Source organism: Buteo buteo, chromosome 17, assembly GCF_964188355.1.
Source record: "Buteo buteo chromosome 17, bButBut1.hap1.1, whole genome shotgun sequence".
In the NCBI taxonomy this organism is placed as follows: Eukaryota; Metazoa; Chordata; class Aves; order Accipitriformes; family Accipitridae; genus Buteo; species Buteo buteo.
This window is the reverse complement of record NC_134187.1, coordinates 26,057,906-26,064,769: the sequence shown is the minus strand read 5'-3', so window position 1 is coordinate 26,064,769 and position 6,864 is coordinate 26,057,906. Positions and strand designations below refer to the sequence as shown.

General features: G+C 49.5%; 1 long non-coding RNA gene across 1 annotated transcript; it reads right to left on the bottom strand.

The window, feature by feature from the left end:
- Positions 1-3,772: 3,772 nt before the first annotated feature.
- On the bottom strand, positions 3,773-4,695 carry LOC142040676 (uncharacterized). The gene is made up of 3 exons (XR_012653267.1): positions 4,635-4,695; positions 4,473-4,546; positions 3,773-4,064 (listed from the first exon to the last, which is right to left on the bottom strand). It is a non-coding gene; the product is annotated as an uncharacterized LOC142040676 (long non-coding RNA).
- Positions 4,696-6,864: the final 2,169 nt, after the last annotated feature.

The following is a 6,864-nucleotide window of genomic DNA, read 5'->3' as shown; positions in this document are numbered from 1 at the left end:
CTTCCCTGAGAGGAGAAATAAAACTTCTAACAGTCCAGTGACTCCAAGGTTTAATGCAAGTTTGTTGAAAAGTGGATAGGAGCGATTTACCCTGAACCCAATGGGAATGATGTGCCGCAGCTGAACACAGGGCAGAGTCTGTGGTCCCAGCTGGCTCACCGCGCTGAGCTTTCAGCTTGGGTGACGGTGGTAAGCTTTGGGGTTTTTTTTCTTGGTCATCCTGTAAGTGCACCACTGACTGCCCTGAAATGCATTTTAGAAGTTTCCAAAGTAAGGTAGAAATAGATGTAACCATGGTTTAGATTTTTCCTGCTAAAAGTAGGCACATAATTGCACTTTCTGGGCTTCCTGTTTGCTTGGGCAATAGAAATTTCTGGATCGGAGCGTGGCATTTAGCCACATACTTCACTAGATGCAGTACATCAAACATTGCCTAACAAGACTGATCTTTTGTATGGGAACATTGCTAAATATAACTCAGCTTCTGTCATTCTCCACAGTCTGACACGATTAGCTCCATATCAGCTGGTTATCAAGACAATAAAGAGGCAGAGAAAGCAGACCCTACGAGAGGGCAGATGTCTCCCCAGGCCCATCCCCAAAAGGGAGGAGGGTGGGATACCCCATGTGAGGATGTCAAGACAGAGAAGCCAAACGACTCACACGTTGCTTAGGTGCGGTACTTTGGCGGCTCAGCTGTCGTTTTTAACGGCCCCCAGGAGGGTGGTATCCCCACGTCAGCCTCTGCACCCCAGGCCAGGAGCTGAGGACGGCAGGAGGTGACCCCTCTGCTCAGGGGTGGCTGCACTGCCTACAGCCCCTTCCCCTGGACTGCGGGCACTGAGATATCTCCTGTCCTCCAGCAGAAGCGGGCGGACAGGGGCCAGCTAAGCTCATCACAGGCAACCGCCAGCATGGACGTCGGTGCCTGAGCTGCTCAGGCTGGGCTCTCCTGACAGCCAGCAGACATATAGTCAATATAATGAATCAGGCGAGGCTCCACTTCATCTCGTCCTAGAGTGGATGTCTAAAATTGTTCAGATGAAGGAAACACTGGCCATGCATTTACCTCCCAAGTGACAGTATAGAGAAGTAAAAGGGTCTGGGCTCCTCTGTCTCCTATGAGGCAGTCCAGCGCAGCTGTAGCTGTGGACATTGTGGACATCTCAAGCTATCTGAGAGGAATGTGCTGCCAAATGCTTTGTCTGCTCAGCTACAGCTCACAGGCCTGCCGATCACCACCCACAAATTTAAATCAGACGCCCTCTTTCTAGCCGGAACAGCCAAGAAGTGAGCGAAGGAATGCAGGGAGCTTGGCACGGGATCCACAGGCAAAGTGGTCCACACTAGAGATCCCTCAAAAATGGGAGGAGAAAGTCTTTGGTTTTTTCTGGAGGAGGTGAAAGTCAGAGGACAGGGATGTCTCCTCCTCTCCCTGGTTTTGCTGCAAAGTAGGAGGTGGAAGGGGAAAAAAAAAGGAGTTTATTCCCGTAGGCCAGCCACAGGTTAGTCATTACACTGAACCTGATGTCCAGCTGACTAGGCTCTGTGTGGGTAAACCAGGTGTAAAACACTCAGCTCATGAAATGAGCATTTGTTTAGATACTTACTCTGTTTTCCGAGGGCACTCAGTAAGCATCACTGGGTTGGCATTGCCTTAGACCTCAGCCCCCCTTCCGTCTGGTTCGGATTGCAGCTCACTAACCCCCACACCACACCCCCCTGAGACCTTTTCTGATTTATTATCAGGCTGGGGAGAATCTCAAATGTAGAAATTAGTCCATTGTGCATTAAGCGAGTTTCCTACATAAAGCGTGGTGCATTAAGGTTTGTTCCTGTGTCACTAGTTTCTGAAAGCCACTAAAACGAAGCTCAAAACTGCCTCACATATTTTTAGTAGGAAATCATAAATTTTCCCCATCATTTTGGCAGCCCTCTTCCTCCTCTGCCCTCCTATGAAATTCTGTTTTCTAAACTGCTTTCCACAATTTCTTTCACTGTGAATGTGACTTTCTACTGTTACTGGTTTCATGTATTTTACCATCCCACAGGAAAAGGCGCAGGGAGATTGGTTTTTTTTCCTCCCTCCAAACAGAGGGCATTTATGCCAGTGTTGGAGGAGAAGCATCATGTCCTCTTGCACCACCCCTCAGGACTGAGGGCTCCTTGGAAGGCAGGTCTCTTTTACTAAAGTTTTGGGAGCCTGGTGACTGTAGGCGAGCTCAGGTCTGTCGGATAGACTTTCTCGGGCTCGTCCTGGGCTGGGCACGTATTGCACGTCGCCTGTGATCTCCAGGGAATGAACCCGGTGGTGCTTTCCCTTGCCCTTGGGCAATCCCCTTCAGTGAGCTCAGGGCATCTTCTCTGGGGACCAGGGACAGGGCTGACTCTAAAACGTGAGGATCAACTCGCTGCCCCCTTCCCCTTGCTATTAATGAAGAAGTGGAAACGGCACAGAGCTGGGATCTTCTGGTTTACCACGAGATGGTGGTAAATGCTAGCGCTGGGCTGGTGCCGGAGCATCGCCGGGCAAACTCCGGAAAATCACACCGGAGTGACAGATTTAGGCTGGGCACCCACAAATGCTGGCTGGCAAGGCGCTCTATTTTCATTGTAGCCTAATTTTCTCTCCTTCTGACTCCTTTACCTTTTTCTGTTACCATCCCTACCCTGGGTGTTCAGACTTACGCTCCCTTTTTCCCCCCGTACTGCCGTTCTCCCTGCTACCAGAGCCGGGGGTCCGCTGCAGAGGCCCCTGCCAGCCTTGTTTCGCGCACTCGCTGTCTCGCACCGTGCAGGGAAGACAAGATGCCAGCTCTCACCAGTGGCTACACCTGGGGTTTGTTGGGGGCAAAGCAGGATTATCTGCAAAGGGCAGGCAGTGGGGTCCATCACACAGCCCGGACCCCCCAGCGCTCTGGCACAGGACTCCGGAGGGAATATCTGTCTTACGGTAAGCGCCTTCTTAACGTGCATTGACCACCTTAGAGCAGCCACTGCATTACAAAAGCTGTGCCGGCAAGACAACTCGGGTTTGAAGCTTCATCATAAACTGCACAAAAGATCCGGGGTTGACTTTTTCACTGCAACGAAAACCGGTACGCCCCTTCTGCATTTGCAGTTTAATGTGGAAAAACATTGAAGAACGGAAAGAAAAAAAAGACCACCAATCCCTACGCCCAACACACATGCGGTCCCCCATATGTCGGCGTGCCCCGCTGTGGGCACCGAGGCGCCCGCTGCCCAGAGTCCCCCGGGCAGACACCACTGCCGCAGTCCTGGAGCGCGCTCAGCATTGGCACGTGCTTGCTGCCGAATAATAAAGACCCCCCTACAACTCTAACCCCTTAGCTTATAAACTGTGATATCTCTTCCAGTCCTGCGTAGCTCAACGTAGGAGCTTCACCCACGTAAGAATTTGGCGTGAAATGTTACAACCCCCCCCCAGGTAGCCCAGATCACTGCAGGGGCCCAGGGGATGGAGAGTCGGATCGGACGGGGTGTCCAGCCCCAGGCTCCTGCCTCCAGGGGAGACTGAGCGTGCAGGGACAGGGTGTCACCCACTGGTGACTGGGGGTGGCTTGCTGAGAGGCAGACGAGTTGGAGTTCCTTTGCACTGGGAAAAGTGGCTGGTACCCCACTGGTGGTACCCCAGCGCTCATCGCTGCAGCCTGGTCGGTGATGGCTTCAGAGGTGACACAAAAGGCAAGTTCCCCACGGCAGAGGAAAGGAGGGAGGGGGTCCCCACAGACCCTTGCTAGCCGAGCGCCTCAGGAGTGGATATGAGCAAGGGGAGGCTCGTGTCAGGCAACCTGTGAGACAGCATCCGCACCACATGTGTCAGCTGGGCTAAAATTCTGGGGTCTAATCCAAGATGCTGGCTGAGCTGCTGCTGTTGCGAACAAATTAGGTACTAACAAGCACCAGACAAGCCTCTCGACTCATGTGTCTTGCCTCCTGACCGAGGCCTCTGCTGTTTGCGTGAAGCTGCTCCTTGGCTGTGCTCCCGTCCAAACTCAACAGAGTCACTTCGATGGCGGGTGGTGTAAGAGGCGCGCTTTGATCTGGAAAAGAGAAGGACGTGAGACTTGGCAGAGCGCTGGGGTCTTACAGCCCTGCCTTTCACAACCGACGCGCACAGCGTAAAGATGCAAACTGCAGCTGCCTTGGCAGGCTTCTCTTAGGGGCTATGGAGGATGCTGAAACCCCCAAAAGAAGACCCATGAGCCTGAACGTACAAGCTATGTGGCTGTTGCTGAGCACGTAGTACTGGCATACTGTACGACCGAGGAACTGTGTGCTGCAGGGTCCGCTTGATGACAGAAATCTTTTTTCTTTTTAACTAAAGGCTGCATTCTTCCCCCAGCCTTAAGTCTCCTGTTTCTAATGCATTTTATAATCAAACTATCAAACTTTTTCCAGGCAGAAGTTAGTAGTATCAGCCAGTTTGGTTATAGCAACACTGACCTTACCTGGGTGGGAGGACTGATTCTGAGCACTTTAGAGACACATCGGTGCTGGACGATGAAGGTATACTCAGGGACAGCTGTTAGAAATTAATACTCAGTGAACAAAGTACAGTATTTACTTACATGAGGAAGCAAAATAGTGAACAAAGTACAGTATTTACTTACATGAGGAAGCAAAATGCTTAGATATCCCGTACATGACACCTACTTTCTGCTTCAGCCTGTTGGTTTAGTTAAACCTTTATAACCTCATTTGTATAGCCAAGCTGTCTTAGCACATTATTGGGTTTGGCTCAAGTAGCCAAACTTCATTACACAGAAAGCAGAATCTGAGATACGTGCAGTCATAAAATGGATTCACTGAAGACACCCAGTTAAAAACAAAGGCTGAGCCAAAGCTGGTCCAAACCACAAACAGTCCCACATCGATCCTTGAGTCCAAATTTTCTCAGAGTTCAAGGTTGAGGGAGGGAAAGATACAAGTTACATACATGGCTGGTAGTGCAACCTATGGTTAGGACTGCCCAATGCATCTTGCTGTCTCGATGCTGGGTTATTTGTGTAATTTTTTTGCCCAATCAGCAAATATTTACACCAAAGCTTTCCTTGCCAGGTGTGTGTTGAAGGTTTTCTTCAAAGTTTTCAGCCAAAACAGTTCCGCTTTTCTGAGAGGATCCTTTTTCCTTAACCTAATCATGGCCAGGTTTAAGGCAAACAAAAGCCCACACCCCCCTCCCAATACTCTGGCAATCTTCTTCAAAAAGGTGTGGTGCTTTTTTTAGTGGAAGAGGGACTTGGAACTGGACAAGAAAGTAACCTTACTGCTGAGATGGACTTTTTCTAATCTTAGTGAAAAGTCTGTCTCAAGTTGGTTAATTCATAAGGCTTTGGAAAAAAACCAAGCCAGCTGTAGTTCACATGTGCTCGCCAGAGGCCAGCTAGAGCTTGCAGGCTTCGTTCTCTGGTGAGTTCGTGAGCATGGGACATGCTCCAGGACTTGGAGCAGGACTTTCCTAGCAATTGCAATTCCTAACTGCTTCAGGCCAGAGCAGCTCTAAATCCAGGTACTCAGAGTCAAAAGCATGGATTTTTAAATTATTTTTTTTTACCTGTTTGTTTCCAGGCTACCTGAAGGACGTCAGCTGAACTGCATTCAGAGGAGGTAAAACATGCAACATGAGGAGATAGTTTGGACAAGCAGACAAAATGAACCCTAGCAGAGAGCTGGGAGGTCCCAAAGTGTGTGGAGACTGGGGGGAATCAGAGGACAGAGAGGAGACTGAGGCATGGCAAAGCATGGAGTCCGGCAAGGCAACTGGGAAATGGCACGCAGGGAAAGGATGTGCAGGACCTCATTTCAGCCTCTTCGCACATTATTCTGAGTTCACTTAGGAACACTTGAGCTCACCCAGAAGGCCTTCCAACACCTTACTGACTGTACGTTAAAAACCCTGGTTACGAAGACAGAATCATACATTTCCTCCTGATCCCGTCATGGTGAATGTTATAAAAAAATCTCCAAAACTTCACAAAACAAAGTGCTCGTTGAACATCCCCGAAATGCAAGGAGGGGCATTACCATCGTATTACAAACACAAAACCAGAGCCTGGAAGTATTTCTTGATTATTTGATCCAAGAAGTACATTTGCTCTACCAGGAGACTGCTGTACAGTTGTGTGCGGAAGTACTTTATATGTTCCTGTTGCCTTCTACAGCAGATGCAAGTCCTAAATTCTTCTGCAAACTAGCCTTAATTTAAGTCAGGCGTCTAATGAGTAAGGGATGCAATACTCATAACTGCATGTGGAAGAATTTGGCCTGAGCTGAGGAAGAAGGGAGAGGTGAGAACCTGCAGCCTGGCAGACCCTTATCCAATTATTCTGTGGTATCATTTGATATCAAAGTTACTCCAAACTTTGAGGGTTTGGGAGCACTCCTTCCATTCCAGGATCTCATGAAATTTGGAGAGGGTTTTTCTTCTAAAGCTTCAAATTTGTCCTACTGAAAAAAAAAAAGAAAGAAATGCAAAGTCTCTATTTACTTCAGCTGAGCCTGGTCTGGCACCCGGAGATGCTGCCTGTGCCAGCGGTGCTGCCAGCGCCCACCGCTTGCTCTGAGAGTCTCTGTTCAAACAGGCACTTCGTCATCTCACCGTGACCGCAGCTCCACCATTTGGTTGAGTTCCCATTCCCAGCTTCTGCAGGGCTTGTTGATGGGTAACCTAAGTTTTATCACTGTGACCAGCATTCTTGGTGATGGTACGTGTCCCTGCTCACACCTTTGCTTTTATACATGTTGCGCTGCCAAGAATAATTGTTAGTTTTAAACTGGCTCCGAAAGCAGCAGCTGGCTTTCCAAAAGGACGCAGAGGACGAGCTAGGGACAGCGGCCGCT